This window comes from Canis lupus, chromosome 17, assembly GCF_003254725.2.
Source record: "Canis lupus dingo isolate Sandy chromosome 17, ASM325472v2, whole genome shotgun sequence".
NCBI classification, from domain to species: Eukaryota; Metazoa; Chordata; class Mammalia; order Carnivora; family Canidae; genus Canis; species Canis lupus.
The window spans coordinates 36,103,335-36,125,793 of record NC_064259.1 but is presented as its reverse complement, the minus strand read 5'-3'; the positions used below and the strand labels follow the sequence as shown (position 1 = coordinate 36,125,793).

Sequence of the window (22,459 nt, the reverse complement as noted above, 5' to 3'; positions counted from 1 at the left end):
GCTACTTCTAGCTTAATTCCTCCAGGGTTTTTCAGTATGTGTTAGAGATAGCTCGAAAACCATTTCACCAAAGAATTTGGAATTGTTCATCAGTGGACAACAAAAGGGTGTCGTTGATGTGGGCAAAGGTGAGGAAGCACAGAAGTGTTTACTGAGGAGGACAATTTTGAATAAGGAAGGATTGCCCATTCTGAAACACATCTTACCATTTCGATGTCCACACATATGTATTGTATTTTTAAAAATTTTTACTAAAAAATATATGCCAGAGGCACCTGGGTGGCTCAGTGGTTGAGCATCTGCCTTCTGCTCAGGTCATTGATCCCAGGGTCCTGGGATCAAGTCCCACATCGGGCTCCCTGCAGGGAGCCTGCTTCTCCCTCTGCCTATGTCTCTGCCTCTCTCTCTGTGTGTCTCATGAATGAATAAATAAAATCTTTAAAAATAAATAAATAAAAATAAATAAAATTTGCCAGATTGTTTCAATAGAATTGACAGCATCCTATACTTTATATTCATAATTAATGCTTTTTAAAAATTAAAACTTAGGTTTTTAATGTGGTCAAAGGAAAAAACATCCTGATGAGACAATCACCTTTTTGTAAATTGCAATACCCTTTCCTTGGAGTTTGGTGAGGATGCAAGAACTTGTGTCTGGTGACTAGAGAGGATGTTCAGCAGCCACAGGAACCAAGCATAAGAATGGTGTCAATCAGAAAGCAAGCTATGTGAATTTATCAGTACAAACCCCAGGATGCCAGGTGGCTTTTGTCACCATATATGAATCAGAGAGAAAAGATCTATCTCCTCTTCTGAGAAAATAAATAAATACACAAATAAAGGATTGCCTTCAGGTCATTTGTGCTGATAAAAATAGCTAACATTTTTGATCACTTATTGCCTGCCTGTGGTTGTTCTAAGGGCCATGTGCATATTTACTCAGTTCTTCTTAAAACACCCCATACGGTCAATGGTTATAGTATTTTCACTTCCATTTGACAGATAAAGCCACAAGCAATACACTAGCTTGCCCAGAGTTACTCAGCTAATAAGCAGCTGAGCTGGGACTCCCACTCAGCAATGCAGCTCCAGGCCTGGCTGCTAACCCCTTCTTCCTTCTTGGCAGCTGCCTTCACAGAGGAATTCAAGAGGTGGGTGGATTTGATGTAATATTTTGTAATGGGCCTCTTTCCATCCATTTTTCCTGGAGTCTTCTAAGATTGGAGCTGGAGAAAATTTTCCTAGCTCTCTCTCTAAGAGTAGGGGTGTGTTTCTGGTGGCTTCTTTGGCCAGCTCAGGCTTAATCAAAGTGAGCATGTACCCCTATCCCCCCAACCTTGGTCCACACTGACCTTGGAGACTGTGTGGGGCTGCAATAGCAGTGGGACTTGAGCAAGTGGGTCATGGGAGGTGGGGTGCCTCACTATGTCCTGGGACTCTTGATGTGCTTATCTTCACTGCTCTTCACCTCCTTTGAGTTTGTGTAGGAAAAAGGCTTGTGCTTCTAATTTAGCTCCTTTGGAGACTGTCTTGGGTCTGTGATCTGGAGAGGTGTGAACAGAGCTGCAGAGTGTGCAGGGGCACCCAGGAAGTGGAAACCGGAACAGAGCTGCTTGCCATTGGGGCCCCCTCACCCCATTTCCAGGAACAGGCCAGATTTAACCTTGGGATGTTATTTCCAAGGGAAGGGGAAAGCTGATGCCTGATTCTGTGCAGAGACGCCTCACATGGAGGGTACTGCCTTGTACTGATACTTGCGTGTGTTTTAGTCAGAGAAGTTCAGGTTACCAGACTGTCTTCTTCCCTACACGGTCTCCCCAAATCCACTGACCCCACTGGGCCACCCACCGAGGCCCATTGCCCCAACACTCACTCTCTCCGGAGACTAAGATAAATGTAGGTACCAGGCTCGTGGAACAGAGACCATGTACTTCTGCTCAATAAACAGAAGTACAAACCTAAAACTACTTGAAACCTAAAACTACTATAAACCTAAAACTACTCGAAAAGTAAATCTGTTAATAAAAAGCCAATTTATGGGCAGCCCCAGTGGCCCAGCAGTTTAGCACAGCCTTCAGCCCAGGGCGTGATCCTGGGACCCTGGGGTCAAGTCCCGCGTCGGGCTCCCTGCATGGAGCCTGCTTCTCCCTCTGCCTGTGTCTCTGCCTCTCTCTTTGTGTCTCTCATGAATAAATAAATAAAATCTTTTAAAAAATAAATAAATAAAAATAAAAAGCCAATTTAAAGTGAAAAGAGTTAGTTATTTAAAAAAAGAAAGGAAAGGAAAAAGGAAGGGTAGAGGACATTTTTGGTTCCCTAAGGAGTGCTTATGTGGCTTAAACATAGGCTGGGTCTCATCAGGGAGCCTGCCCTGAAGAGGGATCCATTCGTGAGCTCTGAGAGCACTTGACATTGGGGCGGGGTCCGGTGACAGGACACTAGGCTGATGGTAGATTCTCTCTGACCTGTGATGGCAAATAGGATTCCACACACAATCTTAGTTTGGGTGGAAATGGGACCTGTGGTGAAGGGAAATGTATTACCTTGAACAAGTCCTTTCTAGGTCACGCTGTGCACCAGGGTGACTGTAGAGGTCCTCTGGCCAAACTCAGCTGCCGGTCACCTCACCACTCGTGCTCCCTTGGATGAGCCTCTGCTTCCAGAGCCAGGGGCACCATTCCTCCTTTGCACAAAGATGCTCAGTGGTCTCACATAGCCTGGACAAGGCAAGCAAGCAGAAGAACATCTGAAGTGGTGAGTTCTGGCGTGCTCACTGGACTACCCCAAAGTCAGGAGAGAGACTCTTAGCTTATAAAACTAAGAGAATCAAACAGAAAGATCTACTGTCATGTAGAATAAAAGGAGCATTTTATCAACCCAGAAATATTCATTGGGAACCCACCCTGAATAAAGCACTGTGTAAGGTAACTTTAATAAAGAGTTGGCAGGGATGGTCTTTAGCAGTTATGCCTATAGAATCTGGCCCTCATCATTAGCATTTGGCCAGCTGGTTTCTAATAGGTGGTGTTCACTTCAAATGCCCATTGAGTGACTTGTAGCAGGTGGGCATCGTGCTGAGTGGTGAGAACACATGCTGGCTCCAGACCTGGAGAGCTCCCACAGCAGGGAGAGATGGCCCTTCACACACTTGCTGATACCACTGATAACCGGGGGTGGGGGGGTGGGGGGGGTGTAGGCAGGGTGGTACCAGGTGGGGAGTGGGGGGAAGGACACACTTATGGGGAAATGGTTACACTGTCGGCTCAACGAGGTGGAAAGGGTGTGCAAACCCACATCTCTCACATATCACATCATATCCTCATGATGCTTGCTCTGTCCATATTGGCCAGTGCTCACTTACTTGTGGTCTTCTTGGTGATTCATTCGTGGCGCTCAAATACCTCTAGAATGGATACTTTACATTGCGATCAGATATGAAAAAACAGACTTACTTGCCATTAATAGACCATATTAGATTGAAGCATGGGAGTGACCTTATATTGATAGCAAAAGACTACACTGAAACAAAGCAGTGTTCTTGATTTTCTTGCCTGTGGACGGCTTGTTCCCACTGTGGAAAAGGAAGTTCAGCAGGAATTTGAACCATCTAAAGCAGCCACTCTTTCTCCTTGATGAGGTCAGAGGGATTCAAAGGAACTGAACAGGACAGCACTGTTTCCCTCCAAGACACAGGGCCCAGTAACAACTAGATCTTCTACGGTGGAGAATGCCCGTGGGTGAAATCTTGTATGTGTATTGCCCATTCATTCATCACTGTATTCCCAGAAAGTCCTTAGAGTGTCTAGCATGTGCCAAACATGGGGGGAGCAGATCAATGAGACATGACCTTACCCCCCGCCCCGCCCCCGCCCCATGGTCTAATGTGTGTGGAGTAGAGGCCCTACCTGACCCACCACGCACTGAGCATGAGAGGACACGGGCAAGGAAGAGCGTCCTTCTGTCGGGCTGAGTTAGGCGAGCGAGCTGCTCGCAATGTCCTTGGAGCTGAGCCCAGGAGACTAACTGGGATTCTAGCAGAGGCTTCAAAAGAGAAAGGGAAGTGAAGAATTCAGGGAAATCTGTGTTACTCAGTTAGATTTTAAGGCCACGAGGATGGGGGCTTCCAGAAGGTGTAAAAAAGGGAGTTTGGGTCAGATTCTGGAGTGTCCCAGATGCCACTGAGGAGCTTAGGGTTTTGGTAGACAAAGGGGAGTCACCGAAAGTGTTTGAGCAGAAGGTGACATGGAGCTGATCTTTTAGGAGATTATGGGTGGTTATGTAGAAGAAGAGCCAGAGCCAGAAAAATGACTCAGGAGGCAGAGTGAAGCTGACAGGGCCAGGGGGTGAGATGCTGTGTTCATGTGGACAGAGGAAGAACACCCATAAATGTTGCAGTGGGGTTGTAGCATACAGCACATGCACCTCATATAACACACGTGCTTGTATATATATTTCATTTACACTTTTGGGAGTGAACACACAGAACATAGTGAACTTTCTTCATGTTTGAAAACTCAACATATTGACATTTGAAATTCCAAATAACAATATAGTTATGCTTTGCTGAGCCCTGACCAGATCCCAGGCAGGGTTCTCAGCCCTCCAGATGTGTTAATAATTTTTTTTAAGATTTTATTTACTTATTCATGAGACACACAGAGAGAGAGGCAGAGACAAAGGCAGAGGGAGAAGCAGGCTCCTGATTCGGGACTGGATCCCAGGATGTCAGGATGCTCACTGAATCCTTTCCATACACAAAAGGCAGTTCCCTAAAAACAAATGAACACAGCTGAAAGGAATCTATTAGCTATATTAAGAAGCCAAAGGCAGACACTCAACCACGCAGCCACCCAGGTGTCCCTGTTAATCATTTTTTAAAAATGATCTTACTTATTTATTTGAGAGAGAGAGCAGGAGCAGGGCAGGGTGGGGGTCCAGAGGCAGAGGGAGAGGGAGAAACAGGCTCCCCACCGAGCAGGGAGCTCAATGTGGGGCTCAATCCCAGGACCCTGGGATCATGACCTGAGCTGAAGTTCAGCTTAATTTACTGAGCCACCGAGGCGCCCCTAAGTGGGTTAATCATTTAATCCCTACGATAACCCAATAAAGTGAGCACTGTTATTATTACCATTTTATAGTTCGAAAAATTGCTACAAATTGAGTAACTTGGCTGAGTTCACACAGATAGCCCCAGAAGTTCTCTAAGATAACTTGCAACAGACTTCCTTTAAATAAAATTCCACCCAGGCTATTCAAAATGTAGTGCTTTTTGGCAAAGTGGATCTCGCAGTTTTTTTGGGAGGGAGCAGTGTGCACAGTGACTAAGCACTCGACAGGTAGGGTACCACACTAATGACACTTTTTCTGCTTGGCCCCTGGCCAAGTTCACTTTCACATCAGCCGGTCATTAGCCTTCCTTCCTTGCTTTTATCAGCCACCCTGACTTCTGTTACACTGACCCCGCAGACATTCTTTCTGGCTTTTGGCAGTTTCCTGTCTACCTACCCGGCTATTATAATTGGAACAAATAAACATTAAAAGTGACACCCATCCCGGTCCCAGGGAGTTGCCATCAGCTTCTTTCTAGAAATTTGATCTTTTAGGACTGTTTCATTTTTTAGACTTCTTAATTTAGCTAATAGATTCCTTTCAGCTGTGTTCATTTGTTTTTAGGGAACTGCCTTTTGTGTATGGAAAGGATTCAGTGGGGGATGCAAAGGTGTCTCTCACAGAGAGCCCATGCAGGTCTGCATAATTGGCGAGAGTTCAGTTCTCTTCTGCTCACATTTAGGGCAGCTGCTCTGTCCAGACCGGGCCAGTCCTGCCATTGAGGAAGGAGGGACAGTCCAAATGGGCAGGGGGCAAAGATAGGTGGGCTCTTTCTGGGTCTCTCCATAGCACCATGTGTTTTTTCCCATTCAATAATTTGAAAATACTTTGAAGATTGTGAATAGTCAAGCTTTGTGATTGTTTATTTTTTTTATTCAGAATTTTAATTATGTACATAAATAGCAACATGAGAACCAGGAGTTCTAATGCTGGACATTATCTCTAGGTAAAAGGATTTCCGATTAGTCCACTGGTAGTATGGCATCACCCAAGATAACAAAGAAGCCTGGTATAGTTTTTCCTGAAGAAGAAAGCCAATTTACTACATTCAGTACTGACTTCTCTGCCATTTTTCTGTAGAAAATGCATGGAGTTTCCAATGTTTACCTATAGCTGATTAAAATGGGCAGAGCATGGAGCATTCTACTTGTTTCTAGGTGAATTCTTCACATTTTCTGGCTTTTGAAAGTTCTCCTTCCACAAATCTTCTACAACTATGTATCCTCGTAAACCCCAGTCATATAAGTTCTCTCCACTGACCTGCACAAATACTATGGCTTGCTGTGGATAATAAAGAGAGGCAGCTAGTCCCATGAACCCAGGTGGATACACCAGCTTCTTTATTTTTGACCCTCTAGCCAAAAGAAGTCCAACAATGCCAGCAAAACCAGTAACACCAAGTCTTGGAAAAAATCCAGGAGGTGTATTTTGGAGATATTCATAGCTGAAACCCCCACTGAACCAAGCTCTGCATCTTGGGCTTTGTTTGTGAGCACATTTCCTAACAACTTGTATATGACTCGCAATAATGTCGGAGATGTGAAATGCTTTCTTCAAGCTGGGTCCTTGGCTCCTCCACATATTTAGATTGACCCTCAGGAACCGAGTAGAGTGAAAGCTCATTAACCTTCACAGAAGTTTTCTGAGGTGAGTCCCTTTTAGGTGACACATAGACTTTAAAGGTGAGCAGACTCAGGCTGGCCGGCCCCACAGACCTCCGAATTACCTTGAACATGTTGCTGGCAGAGGTGACTCCGGCAGGGTCCGTGATTGTTTTTTAAAGGACATTTTCATAGATGGAGGCCAGGCTATTTCATGTGGCACCGTATCCTTGGGCCCATTAGACTGGTACTCAGTGAACAGCAGTTCGGGTGGTGAGGGTGAAGTCACAGGATTTCAGGAGTGTGTCTGCTGAATGTGAGGCCTTGTGCCATGTGCCCCATCATCTAGAATCCTTGAGAAGGGAGTAGAGCCAAAAGGAGAGGAGAGGAGAGAATAGGACAGAAGAGGAAGAGTAGGGAATAGAGAGAGCTATAACACCTGCGGTTTCTTTTAGGCAAGACAAAAACCATGTGATGTAGATTTAGGCAAACAAATTTAATTTAAAAAATTAGAATCCATGCCCAACATGGGGCTTCAACTCATGACTCTGAAATCAAGGGTTGCATACTCTACTGACTGAGCCAGGTAGGAGTCCCTAGGGAAACAAATTTTAAAAGTTAAAGGAAACTGAGTCTCAAACTAGATAATTATCCCTGAAAAAGACATTCACTATCTCTTACTGAATTTTTAACTTTGTGTTACAGAAAATCTCAAACCAAAAAAAAAAAAAAAAGAAAGAAAATCTCAAACCTATACAAAATGGAATATTATAATGAACCCCCATATATCCATTACCTGCCTTCAACAGTCATCACCTTAGAGTCCATTTTGTTTCATCTAAAACCCCATCCACATTCTGGATTTTTTAAAGCAAATCCCAAATACTATCATTTTATCTGTAAGTATGTCAGTATGCATCTCTAAAATATAAGAACTCTTGTTTTTCTTAAACATAACCATGATGATTATAATCTTAAGGAATGATTTTGAGAAAAATTCATGAGGTTTAAAAAAGAAATTTCCAGCATGCACACCCTACTTATTACTTTTTGGTTTTAAATGACTCTGTCATTAAAGCCTGCTTTGCAGTCTGACTCTGATCCTTCCAGAAGCTGCTCCTCGAGAAGTAGGAGGTGCTATGTGAGAATGAGCCGCTGAATTCTGGAAGGAGACCCAGAGTTCTGGACATGGCTTTATAAATGCACCTGCCCTCTTTCTAGAATTTTGTCCATCTGATCCTCTTCACATATGAACCATCTCTATTCACAGCCACAGAAGTGAAAACAGCCACCGTCAAAAAGAGCAGCAGTTGAAGGGCAAGTGTCTGCCAGCACTATCTCTTGGGAATGGAGAGAAAGAGCTGCCAAAACAGGAGATACGTCTGACATCCAGACAGCGTTAGCCGACTGGTTCCCAAGTAGGAGTTGGCTGTCCAGAGAGATGCCCTGTGTAGGTGATATGAATCACAAATACGCTCTGCCTTGATTAATCTCTAACAGTCAGAAAGTCGAAAGCTTCTTGTCATCATGTTCAAGCTTAGGAGTTTGGTTTTCCGTGGGCAGCTGGCTCTAGGAGGATATCACACGACTGTCTCAGGGTCCCCGAGGGATGTTGTAAAAGCTGTCTGTATGTGGGTCCCTGAATTTGAGGTCGTGGGTGTGGAAGGTGATGCACCAGGGAGTTGGCTCTTAGCTTACTGGGTCAGATGTTTCTGAGAACCTTCTTCACCAGAGTTTACAGTTCAGTTTCAGAGGTGAATGAGCCGTTTCAGATGATCAAAAAGATATGCTCTCTCATATCTCCCAGAGAATAATCTTTCCTTCCTCAGTTACTTTGAAACTGAAGTTTGCTGCCAGCGTAGGAGCCAATCCATTATATCATAATCAATGACATGAATGTTTTGCTCAAGTTCAGATGTCTAACAAGAGTCATTTTCTTTCCGAGGGCGTGTTATCAGTCTCATGAATATATGCTCTGCACTTCATTAGCATTCTTCTAGCAAAACACCATTCTGAGTCATTTCTGAAATATCTGCCCTCGCCTGCAAGTCGTTTCTCAGTTTTTACAAAAATTGCCTTTTCTACTTACTGGCAGAAAAGTTTAATACCACACAAGCCTAAAATGGGTATACTGAGAAAAACACAGCACACCTATGGAGTTGTGACCACAGCAGGGCATCGTGCTCTGGCCCACAACCTCCACCGATGGAGGCTCATCCACCTCCAGGCACAACCTCGCAAGGGAATGCTGGGTGGGAAGTGAAGTTCCATATTATGTGTATTCACCACTATGGCTTTCCCAGACCTTAAGCCAGAAGGAGGTTTAGAGAGCTTATCAGGGAATGTCAAGTGAAAGAGAAAATTGGCACCCATATGTTAAGAGCTGCTTTATGAGTGACCATCAGAGAGTGTTTGAGCTCCTGCCCCACAGCACTGTAAACACCACTCACCATGGTCAGCTCTGGCCTGGCCTGGTCCCCTGTTTGCTTCCTCTAGAATGAACAAGAAAATATATACTCCAACATATTGGCTATTAATGTGTTTCTTTCAACTGGGGTAATATATGTCTCTCCCTCTATCTGATTGTTGTAAAGACTGTCCAGCTTGCCCCTTGGAATCGCACCAACACAGAGTCCCAGTCTGCAGGGATGCCCTCCTGGCTGTCTATCCGAAATGACCCTATCTGGTTTAAGAGCTTGCTTTCAAAGGACCCTAAGGGACAAGCACTGTTCCATACTCGACTCCCTTCCAATTCCATGGGGTGTAGACCCTCCATTCCCGTCGAGGACCACCTGCTCTCTGGAGTGCGTGTCTTTGAGATGAAGGGTTTGCTCTCCCTCTGCAAGCAGAACTTTGATAGTGCATAGCCACAAGGGACCCCCAAGAGCTTCCAGAAGCTTCTGATTCATGGAAGCCACCTAAACGGGCCTCTGTGTTGCATAGAGTTGTTTTTAGTACTTGTGTCTTTGGACCACAGCACTTCCCTGGTGGGGAGGCTCAGGCTCTTGGGCCCAGGCCAGAGGCAGGATCTGAAGACAGTTACAATTCTTTGTTCAGTGAAGTGACTGGCTTCTGGCTCTCCTACCTCCAGACCGGGGCCTCTCAGAACAAAGCGAGGACTGCCACTGGACTGAGGGTACCAGTCCTGGTTGTGGACACTGGGGTTCACAGCCAAAAAGGATAAAGACGGAAATTCCATAGTCAATTCATTTCAACCACACTTTAAAAAAAAATTTACACTTATTATAGCTAAGTTGTTTCCAAAATGTTATGGAGGATATGACATGATCAATGGTATCTTCCATTCCTGCTCCCCCAACCCCTGCCCCAGAACATGAAAGTCCAGTAGGAAAGACAAGCCAAGAAGCCGGTTCTAACCAAAGCTAAATCAGATGCAGACCCTCCTAGACTTTAATATATGCCTTTAACATATGATATATAAATTATATATATAATTTATACCCTTGAACAACTATGGCCATTAATATACCAGAGCATTTAATAGGAACTAAATTTGTTCTTTCATGAACTGGCCAGAGAACTTTTCATGACAGTGCTGCCCCCCAAGCCATCAAAGTTCAGTTTCAGCAACATTCTCCAAGGCATGTGGGTGCAATTTTTTGAATGGCCTATTGCATTTTGCTTCATTTATCTTATCAAAATGAACAGGAAATTGAACGAACCAAAGCTTCACCTGTGTGCATTAAATAGAGGGGAGACCAGGTTGAAAATCACAGGAAATACTGAAGGCTTTCGTTCCATCACGCATGTGCTTGCTTAGTAAATATCAGTTGAGTGCCTATGTGTACAAACAACTTTTCCAGGCACAGACCAAGGTCCCGGCTGTCATTGAGTTCAGAATCTAGGGAGGGAGGCAGGAATAAACAGGATACATAAAATACAGAGTGTAGACAATGAAAAGGACCAAGGATAAAAAAACAAAGCAGGGAAGGGGTGAGGAAGTCAAATCTGGGGAATGGTATACTTTAAAAAGAAGGCCTCACCCAGGACAGGGTGACTTTTAAGTAAAACCTGAAGGAAATAAGAAAATGACACAATCAGATTACCAAGAAAAAGAAATCTGGGCAGAGAAAGTAGCATGAGCAAAGGTCCTGAGGCTGGTGCTGACAGTGTGGTGATGGCCTTATCCTAGTGTCAGTGGACGTGTCTGAGTCTGGGTTGGTCTCAGGGGAGCAAATGAGCACTGACAACAGATGCCATGCAGAATAGCTGGAAAATGAGCCATTCCTGAAAAGTGTTGGATGCCCTTAACTCAGTGATGACCCACAGACCAAATGACCAACCTGTCAAAGTTGACAACCAATGAAATCTGTTTAGCAACAAAATGACTGAGATGATTTCCCTTTCTCCGTGTTTTTGCTCACTGCTTACTCCCCGGGCCTCAGGTGGTGCCGGCCATATAGCTACAGCTCAGTAAGGGTTCATTAAATGGATGTTTCAGGAAGCATGTGAGGACCTGCAGCGCGGCCCTTGTAGTGAGCGTCCCGGGAGTTAGATCCGTGCAGGAGCAGGAGCAGCACTGCCTGGAAGCCAGGCTGGGAGACCATGAGCTAGTTACCAGGGGAGGTGGGCCGGGGCTGGTTCTGACAGGACCCGAACACGGAGACAGCGGGAGGCATCACTAGTAGCTTGCGGGTCCCACCAGCCCACAATGATTGAGGATCCAAAGTGCTCGAAAAATAATTCTTTAGTCCTATATCTCCTGAGCATGCTCAGTACCATGGAGCCTCAGTTTACAAACTTTCCAGGCAAACTGCTGCTCTTTCTCTCATCAACGTGTTAGAGAGAGGACTTGATTCCCCTTGCTGCCAAAAGTGCCCTTGCTTTCAAGTTCAAACCAAAAAGTAGTGTGGTTGTTCTTCAAGCTGATCCGTGCAGAATAACCGCAAATGCCAACCCCGGTGATGGTTTCTAATTGAATGTGACTTTCTTTGTTAACGCCTGTCCTTGCCCCCAGCAGCAAACTGACAACCAGGACTTGCCTTTGTGAGCTGAAATGATGTAGCTGATAACCAACAGCTTGTATTAATTTTTCCTGATAATCTCACGGCACTTTTAATGAGATCGGTGGCAAATGCCGTGTTTCTGGGGCAAATTAATTTGTCCTTGCAAAACAGAGCGTCAGCGATTTTTATTTCCTTTGTGTCTGACATCTAATGGGTTGTGTTTTCAATGGCAATTGATACAACCTTGTATTTCGGCCACACTGCAGGAAGGACAAGATTTTGCCAAGAGCAATAAAATCAGCATAACCACAATTGAATGTCAGGCAATTGAAGTTTGAAAATGGGTCTGCTGATGTTTTGTCCCTTCGTTGTCCATGTGGCAGGACATTGTGACTTCGCAAAGGGCCAGAGGGGTGAGCAAGGATGCCGGCCAGCCACTTGGCCTCCACGCAGCCTGGTCGTGAGAAGGAACGTGGCTGTGAAGTGTGACCCTCTGTCCCTTATGGGCTTCCGCCCGTGCGTCCTGTGTGGTGGTGACCTGCATTTATGTCCTTCCTATTGCTGAGGCCACGAAGGGGCAAACCGCTCTCGTACCCGCCTCTTCCCTCATTTCCAGGCTGTTATTGCCACCCCCTCCCCAATCAAACCAAATTTTCTATCAGAATTGGAAGGGGTTTGGCCACAGCAGCAATCACTGGTGCCACAGTCTTTGCAGAGGATGGAGTTTTGAACTAGGCAGGTCGTGGAGTAATGTTGAGATTTAACCACGTCTTTCTCAAGCTGGATAGGAAAAGGCCAGGGCCCTGAATTCACTGATGCAGTTTTAAAATGTTAACACTCCTAGAATTTTGACTGGGGCCTGTTCTGCTGTGAAGGGTCCCATCCCAGAAGGGGTAGACATGCTGATATTTTCTTTGATAAGCACTGGGGTCCTGAAGACTCTGAGAGACCCATAGGGTAGAGTGGGGTCTTTCCACAGACACCACCGTAAAGAGCAGATGGGTTTGGCACATCTCACTCCATCCTCTCTTTAATTTCCAGAAAGATAAGAGAGGCTGCTCCCAGAGCTCCTCTGTCCTGTTAGGGTTGACCCTGCTTGTCTGGCTGGTGGTGGAGTAGGGCACCGCTGCTAAAAACCAGCAACAGACGGTGGTATCGGGTGTCTGCAATACCACGTAAGAGGGGCCAGGGACCAACTCTCCTCCCTTCTGACTTAGGATTGACACCTTGGAATGGCCAGTGGGTGACAGATGCCCAGAAGGTGAGCATCTCCCTGGAGCTGAGGTCAGAGTTCTGTTGGTCGTTTGTAACTTGAAGTTAAAAGAAACAAGTCATACAAGTAAATTATTATGAGGTAGAGTGGCTTAGAACCCACTATAAGTAAACAAAAGCAGGGTATGAGTAGATATTGTCAAGATGGGCCCCGATGGTAAAGCCATACAACATACAAATCATATAATGATTTGTGACCCCCACGTGGGCACCACTCTTGAAGCTGGCACATCCCAGGCTGGCATGCCTATGTACTAGAGACAGTCATGAGTAATCTTGTCTCTGAAAAAGGTTTTCCTGTTCAAAAATCATGTTCAAGACCAATGCATGGGACAGCTTTTTGGGTCATGAGTCTAACCCAGGAGCTTTGGTTTAAGTGATATGGGGTGGGGGTGGGGGGGAAGTATGGTTCCTCTCAGATGTCCACAGGCCATGTGGATATATAATTAAGTTAATCGTTTGATTAGACAGGAATACGGACAAACTAAAAGTTTTCAAAGGAGCCTGACAGATCTGTTTCAAGAAGGCCAGAATTCAGATGCAGCCAGAAGCAGTGTTTGGTTCATGGGTGCTTGCCCCTCAGCCTGTCCCAGTTTTAATAATATGGAAACCCTGATTTGCTTGGCCTGACCCTTTGCTCAGGCAGTGTGTTTTCTGTTTTAATGTGAATCTGCCAAGACCACCGATGATAACATTTACAGCTTGGAACAAAAACTGATTTGTGGTGCTATAAATAGAACAGCATATAATCTTTTTTTGTTTGTTTGTTTTTAACCAAAGACTATCAGGTTACTTCACAATTGCATTTACCTTCATATTCAGAGGAAGAATAAATAAACTGCTTCCCCTGCTGCTCAGCAGCTTGGCCATCTGAAAAGCCCAGTATCTGAAGTTAGTTCCCAGTGGGAGAAATGGTGCTTTACCACAGCTACCTAAATCAGTCTCTGATGTTCTGGCTCTGACTCAGGATGCCACACTGTAAATGTAGCAGCGACACCGTAAAGGCCAGGGTCTTTCATACCACATGAAGACTGAACTTCTTTTCTGGGGCACATGGAGCCACATAATCCGAAAGACACTGCTTTGAAATAATGACTGTGCTCAGTGGCAAAGAGTAAAGCTTGATATTGCGCAAGAATGGTGTCATTCAACCAATCCCCCAGTGTGTTCATTTGGTGGTTAAGTCTAGCTGTTTTTGGAGTGTCCCCAGTCTCACCCAAGCAAATCATATGCATTCACAGGCACATCAACATAAATGCACTTAATATAATACATACTAATAAATATGTACAAATAAGTATAATGAATATAACATAGCTAACAAGTAAACATGTTTTATATAAATGTATTTATTACGAATGTATATTTATAATATAAATATCAATAACACATTGCCAAATGAATGAAGGACTCCTTCCTTAAAACAGTCTAAGTGTCTAACGTTGCCACCATGATTCATTCATCTCCTGTGAGCATTCCCTATGCATATAATCAATACTTATGGCAAAATGATTTTCATTTCACCTCATAAAATGGAAAAATTATTTTCTCATATTTTGGCTATCCTAAATTTAAAATAGGACAATATTGATATTAAAAAAATAGAATGAAAAAAAAATAGAACAGTATTATAATTCTAGGGTTTACAATTTTTTTCCACCCAGAAAATTAGTACTTTCCAAATTTTGGTGTCTTATTGAAAAACAAAAGAGAAAACATTTATGACAAATAATACCAGATTAATATTCACATTATATTTAAAGATAAGATTAATACTTAAAATAATGTTACTAAAAATCAGTCCCAGATGGATGGCAAATTTAAATGTGAAAGGTAAAACAATTCCACTTTTACAGGAAAATATGGAATATCTTCACAATATTGGCAAAGGCAAAAATTTCTTAATGAGAATACCAAAAGAAAATAATGACATTACTATAATGTCGGGTACAGAAGTTAATTCTCTTTACCTGGGTGAAAAAGAAGGTTAAAAGAATCAGGAAGAACCAGAGGGGGTGGATGAGCCATTTCCCTTATCTTAGAAAGGGAGGCTCCAGAAGAAAGTGGTAATTTTCAGACAGGTTTGTGTCCGCTCTTTTCCTGCCTCTTTCCGGCAAGGGCTCCTGTGTGGCCACGCGTTCTGCATTGTTTCATTCAGAGTACGAATCAGGTATCTCATAAGAAAAATCACAATGTGAGGTGCCTGGGTGGCTCAGTGGTTGAGTGTCTGCCTTCAGCTCAGGTTGTGATCCCAGGGCCCTGGGATCGAGTCCCACATCAGGCTCCCAGAGAGAAGTCTGCTTCTCCCTCTGCCTAGGTCTCTGCCTTTCTCTGTGCGTCTCTCATGAATAAGTAAATAAGATCTTTTTAAAAAATCACAATGTAATTTAAATCCTAAACAAAGCAGCTATTCAAAGAAATGATGCTGTTAACTATTCTTAACTTATAAATTACATTTTTGTTGCAAGTCCTTTCGGTTTGAAGATCATATGATACAATTGGAGGACAGAGAACAATGAGGACAGCTCCTCCCTGTAAGTTCCAAGGTAATTCAAGGTGATGGTTAACTATTGAGTGATTAGAGAAATGCGTCTTGGGACCTGGCCCAGACTCCGTGTCCTTGCAGCTCCTTTCCTCCATGGTGTCTGGTTCCCTCCACGTTGCTGGCAGTCAACAGCTGTCAGATTTATGAAGAATGAGATAATCACACTCATTTTGGACTAGGAGCACTTGAGTGCCATGTAGCATGTTGGTATCGATGAAACACACCAATACCCACCTGCTGAAGTTAGTGGTAATTGAGAGACTCGGTGCACATGCCTGGATATCCGAGGGTATTTCAGGTGTTTACCTCTAAGGGTTAATCCTGTGACCAAGACTCAAAAAGAAACTTCAAGAATCAATGTTCGAACTTCCAGATTGAATGTATCACCCATGTGATGTAGGGTATGAATAAAAATCTGTAGCGCAGGTTTTGAATAGATCCCTTCGGATGTGAGCATGAACGTGTGTGTGTGTGTGTGTGTGTGTGTGTGGTTCACTTAGCCCTTGGCAATCTCAAGGATGTGAGCAGAGCTCTGCTGACACCCCAATTTCTCTCCATGTCCCAAGTTTCAGATCAAAAGCTAGGCCTCAGGGGGATCCCTGGGTGGCTCAGCGGTTTCGCGCCTGCCTTTGGCCCAGGGTGCGATCCTGGAATCCCGGGATCGGGTCCCGCGTCGGGCTCCGGGCATGGCGCCTGCTTCTCTCTCTGCCTGTGTCTCTGCCTCTCTCTCTCTATGTCTATCATAAATAAATAAAAATAAACATTAAAAAAAAAAAAAGCTGGGCCTCAAAAGTCCATTGCCCTCCAAAAGCCCTAGACCCTTGCTACTCAACGTGCAGTCCTTGGACGGGCAGCAGTGCTTCCCCAGGGAGCTTGTAAGAAATGCAGAATCCCAAGCTGCACCCCAGACCTAAACAATCAGGACGTGCATTTCATCAGGATCCTCTGAGGACCCGAATAGCCATGGGTATTTGAGAGGCTGAGAAACACTGCTCTGTAGGACATATGCAGGTGACAGTCTCTTCTCTCTTGAGAGTATTTCTATGATTCAGATCCTTGTTTTGGTGATTTTATAATTAAACATACTTAGGGACTGAATATTTTAAAACTTGTTCAGCTTGCTCATGCCTGCTTTGCAACATATCTGTAGTCTGGGGTTTCTTGGTGAGATGTGCTTCTCACCACATGGCTCACCAAGGTCTTGTCTGGAGAGCAGAATTACAGACGGAATGGGATTACAGCAGCCAGAAAACCCCTGGAAGCTCGCGGACCTGGCCGCACGTGGGGCTGTCTGAGGGATGTCTCCGGGACAGGATGCCATCAGGACTTATGGTCTAGTAGCAGAATATTTGCGACTGATCTACAACCCTGCCTTAATTCCAGTAGTTGCCTACATCATTTGTGATCCTTTTCTTGTGTGATACAAAACAGACAATTCCCTCCCCAGTTTAGATTTTGAAAATTTGTTTAAAAAGCAATCATGGCATTTTGACTTTTTACATACATGACTAATGAATATAAAAGCCAGGAAGTTTTTAGGATCTCTTTCCTTCTTGGATTTATCTCACTGTTCCCCGCTTGAATCCGGTGAGTTTTTTGTAAAATTTGCTCTTTGTGGCTCTCGTGTAAATTTGCTGCAAAGATCACTCTCAGGCCCTCTTTCCCTCGCCACCTTTCCCTTCCAGCAGCCTCCATCTCTGGCTGCTCACCCTGACTTGTCCCCAGCCCACTGCGGCCAGATGTTCCTCACTGGGCCCTCAGTCTCATGTTCTAAAAGGAAAAGCCTGAGCAACTTGACTTCCCTGTTCACCAACAGGAAGGGATCCTGTTGCAGCTCACACCCCTGCTCTGCTGGTTTTATGGCCGCTCATGGAAATGACATATGTGGGGTAGGGTCCCATAAGAAAAAGCTTCACAGGGATCCAGCCATGTGTTTTCAGATCAGATTGTGCCGTGGGAAGCTCAGCCAGGGGGTGTGAGGAAACCCACCCTAGACTCATCAGCCTGAAGACAGGGGACAAGGGAGGCGATTCCAGGGGCTTCAGGGTAAGCTGTGGCTTCCCTGCCCCCTGTGTGGATCGGTGCACCTATTCATGATGTGGACAGTGTGTTCTCAAGCTGCATGGAAGTCAGTTTTTTGTAAGCCGAATAATATTTTAATTGCGCTGGGGCGGGGGGGCTGTCCTGCAGCATATCATCTGTGTAATGAAGCACCCTCCAGTGATGCAATTAACCTAATAAAAGCCTACAGTGACATCTCTGAGTTTCTTAAAACAGCACGTACATACCACAGGTATGTATAAATACATTTGTAGATGCACGGATATAGCAGATAGAGTAATACCAGCAACGATACCAATAAACCCCAACATGCCAGTGGCTTGAGACTTGGGGAACAATCCAGCACTGTTCCTCCTGCTTGCCAGGCCTTCTCCTTTCCCTAGTGATTCAGAGACCCTGGCTCCTTCCATCTCACAGTTCTCCACCATTTTCAGAGGCCTTAGAGGCCTCTCCATCCAGCTATTGAAGAGAGTAGAGAAATTCCATCTGTTTCTCAAAGCCTTGGCCTGGAGGTGACCTATGTTTCTTCCTGTCATCTCCCATTGGTGAGAACAGGCCTCATGGCCACAGTAGGCCACAGAGGGGCTGAGCCATGCAGGTTTTTGGCCACAGCTCAGTACAGAAAGGTTGACAAAACGCCTTCTCTGCCACACCTTCTGTGCTTAGTCAAGGGTTTAATAAGCAAATTTCCTCTAACATGTCTATAACGCTTCCTACGTGGAAGGCTGAGTGACGGGTGGTATCTTTAGCATATGGAAAGTGAATTGAGGCCCTAGGGAAATTTATTTGCATTTTGACAGATGTGGGAGGAGAAATGAAGATCCTAGGGGCTTCCTGTGCTTTGCTAAGTCTGCTTTTTTTCATCACTATGATATTGATTTTAATTTGGAAAAAAAAAAAAAAGCAAGCAAGTGCAAAAAAAGTTAAATGCACAGAAGCAGCTTTGTGGCCTGTTGTCTAATGAAACAAGGCTCAGGGCTGCAGGGGGCATGGAGCCTGTGCACCCCACCATCTGATTTACTTTGGACCCAGTTCTCTGGGTTCCAGAGGAATCACTAAACCTTTGTAGAACTGACCTAGGACTGAAGCCTGCTTTGTGCTGTTTATACTTCCTTAGATTTCATAACTTTACTGGACCCTGGAAATAGTTTTGTTTTTAGCCTAAAACATAGATGTACCAAGTTCTTGTGACACTATAAGTAATCCAATAACCAAAACACAGCCCCCATCTCATTTGTTCTGAGTGCAAACATCACATTATTAAGAGCTGGGAGGGATGCCTTTTGCCTGGAGACACGGGGCCTTAGAAGGAAAAATCCAGCAGTAGAGTCCCATCGACTCAGGTCTCACCCAGTTCTACCACCTGACACTTTGGGCGAGAACCATAGTTCCTTGCACCTCAGCTGCCTTATCTATGACATGGAGCAAAATCATGCACTTTGCAGAGTTGCCATGTTGGCTGGAGATACAGGGTATGGGGGCTGCTCCCTAAGGGGTGGCGGGGAGATGATTTCCACTGAGTGTGCTCCTTCCCTCTATCTTACCTCCACCTCCTGGGGAGCGATTCCTCCTCAGCCCCCTCCTCACTGTTCTGACCATCATGCGGGGGGGCCTGCAGTCTCAGTCCCAGACCTGGATCTCTAACTAACCCAGCTTATTTGCCCTGAACCCCATGTTTTCTTGACTTTGCGGCACCTTCTCTGGGTCTCCCTGACTCTGCTGAAACATGTGCCTAATTCCCAACTTCTTTCCCCACAGGGCGTCTCCTCCTGCCTTCTCCATTCCTATTTGCTTTTGTCCTCATTGCTCAGGTGCCTGGGTGGACCCACTTCCCCTTCCCTCTTCTCCCTCCTTCTCCAGTGGCCTCCTTCCTGCCTCCCCACCTTCCTCTGCATCCTCGACGGCTCTAGTCCACCCTCCACTTCAAGGCCAGATGCGTCTTCTTACAACTCTTCTGCCCTTAGTAGCCAACGGAAGCTGCCTGCTGCTCACCCGGTGAGAAGCTTGCTGATGACCGTCCAGCTCTGAGTGTCCTGAGGCTGAAAGAAGCCCTTACTCTGACAGCCAGCATCCTGCAGGCTCATCTTATCCTATTCCTTTAGCTCCCTCTCCTCCCCGGATGAGCTCACTCCAGTACAATCTGATTGAATGAAAAGTTAGCTATCTGAAGCCACAGATGTTCATGAAAAAAATCTGGCTCTGTCTTCCCTGCTCTGCTTTCCAAACTCACCCCATTCTCTCTCAGACTCCCCTTACCTAGAATACATCCTTCACTCCCCACTCTTTTATTTATTTATTTTTTAATTTTTATCCTCCCCACCCCCCCGACCTTCGCAGAATCTCTCACCCACCAGGTGTTGTCGGTGTGCCGACGGGGCGGCATGTGGAAGACAGTGGTGTCCACAGAGAAGAGTGGGTACTGAGTGGCTTTTACAAGGATGTCAGAAGTAGTATTTTTTTATTGAAGTACAATCAACATACAGTATTGTATTAGTTTCAGGAGGACAGTATAGTGATTTAACAATTCTATATATTACTCAACACTCCTCACAACAGGTGCCCTCCTAACTCCCCATCACCTCTTCCGCCACTCCCCACCCTCCTCCCTTCTGGCCACCAGCAGTTTGTCTGTCTTTAACAGTCCTTTTTTTTTTTTTTCTCCTTTTGTTTGTTTGAGGTTTTTTGACTTTGTTTCTTAAATTACATATAGGAGTGAAATCATATGATATTTGTCTTTCTCTATCTGACATATTTCACTTAGCACTATACTCTCTACTTCCATCCATGTTGTTGCAAAGGGCAAGATTTCATTCTTTTTTATAGCTGAGTAGTAAATATTCTAGGGTGTGTGTTTCTGTACTTATATACACCACATTTTCTTTATCCATTCATCTATAGATAGACACTTGGAATGCTTACATTTCAATGCTTCAATAAACATAAGGATGCATATTAGTGAATTAGTGTTTTCATTTTCCTTGGGTAATACCTGGTAATGGAAATACTGGATCATAGGGTAGCTGTATTTTTAACCTTTTGAGGAATCTCCATGCTGTTTCCACAGTGGCTGCATCAGTTTGCATTCACACAACAGTGCACGAGGGTTCCTTTTTTCCTACAATTTTAGAAAGATGTTAGAATTATTAAACTTCCAAAAACCTGGCTTCCTAAAGCTTTAGAATTCAACTTGTAAATTTAATTATTTTACTTAACTACTCTAGCTTTACAACTCATTAATTATATGTCCTAAATATTTTATTTTTATTTTTTTATTTTTAAAGATTTTATTTATTCATGAGAGACACAGAGAGAGAGAGAAAGAAAGAGAGAGAGAGAGAGAGAGAGGCAGAGACACAGGCAGAGGGAGAAGCAGGCTCCACACAGGGAGCCCAACGCGGGACTCAATCCTGGGTCTCCAGGATCACAGCCTGGGCTGAAGGCAGTGCTAAACCGATGAGCAACCGGGGCTGCCCCTAAGTATTTTAAACAACATTAAACATCTAACATATTTGATAGTCTTCTTAGGCATTCCCGATGTCTGTGACAAGCAGAACTTTCCAAACATTTAATATATTTTGTAACTCTGCTGAATGAAACTTACAATGCATGTTCAGTTTATGTACAAACGTAGACAAATCATCTTATACCTTCCAACTTATATCCAGATTCTGAAATCAAACACTTGACTATATGTTTTATAACCACTAGGCTAATCTTTTGGATTGTTAAATCCAAAATATGAAATATTATAAACCCTTTAAAAAGGGGAGACACAACAATTGCTCACTAAAATCAGTGTGTTAATTTATGGACTTGTCTTACTCCAGAACTTTTTTTGTCATTCCAAACTGAAGACTCATACCCATTAAACAATAACTCCCCAGGCCCCTCTCTTCTGTCTCTACGAATTTGCCAATTTAGATATTTCATATAAGTTAAAATTGTACAATATTTGTCCTTTAGCATCTGGCTTATGTCACAGCATAATATCCTTGAGCTTTATCCATGTAAGGTGTGTCAAAATTTCATTTTCTTTTTAAGATTGAATACTGTTCCATTGTGTGCACGTCCCACATTTTGTTCATCCATTCACCTATCGTAAACACTTGCATTGCTTCTACCTTTTGGCTATTGTTAAGAATGCTGCTATGGGTATACAAGTATCCCTTTGAAGCCTTGTTTTCATGTTCTTTCTGATAAATACCCAGAGGAATGGATCATACGGTGATTCTATTTTTAATTATTTTAGGAACTGCAGTGTTGTTTCCCACAGAAGCTATACCATTTTACTTTCCTCCAAACAGTGCACAAAGGTTCCAGTTTCTCCACAACCCCCCAACACTGACCATCTTCTGGTGTGCGTGCATGCATATGTGTGTGTGTTTGTGATTTTTTTTTTTTTTTTTTGTAACCACATTTTTTTTTCCCCGCTGGTTCTCACACAGGCTTCCCTCGCCTCTCTCTAACTTTGGGGACTGGCTGTTTTCCCAGGCACGGCACCTTGGCCTGAGAAAGCCGTGAGAACTGAGTGCCTTTTGAAGGAGCGCTTGGCTTCTGCAGTGGAAGAGAACCTTCATGCATGGGGAGCGTGGGAAGTTCCCCTCTTGCCAGCAAAGGAATGAACTTGTCACATGAAGGGACCAGCAGACCTGAGGAAAGGGACCGTCCTCCTGGCTGGCACTGATGGGTACAGGGGTGGGTGAGGAGGGTGATGGACCACGGTAAGACTCACTGATAGCCAGGAAGTCGGCAGCCTGTGGGACCGAAGAATTCCTTTTGTCCTGTGTGCCGGTGAGGGCCTTGACAGAGGGATGTCGAGGTCTGCCCCTCTCAGGCAAGCCTGGCTCTCTCAGAACATTCTATCTTCCGCCAGGAGGCCTGTTGAAGAGATTTTTTTTTTTTTG

At 44.4% G+C, this 22,459-nt stretch overlaps 2 pseudogenes; one reads left to right on the top strand and one right to left on the bottom strand.

Moving 5' to 3' along the window:
- The window catches only part of LOC112664415 (NADH dehydrogenase [ubiquinone] 1 alpha subcomplex subunit 1-like), a 273,634-nt pseudogene that overhangs the window by 47,581 nt on the left and 203,594 nt on the right, over positions 1 to 22,459 (top strand).
- LOC112665074 (MICOS complex subunit MIC26-like) lies at positions 6,253 to 6,980 on the bottom strand (annotated as a pseudogene).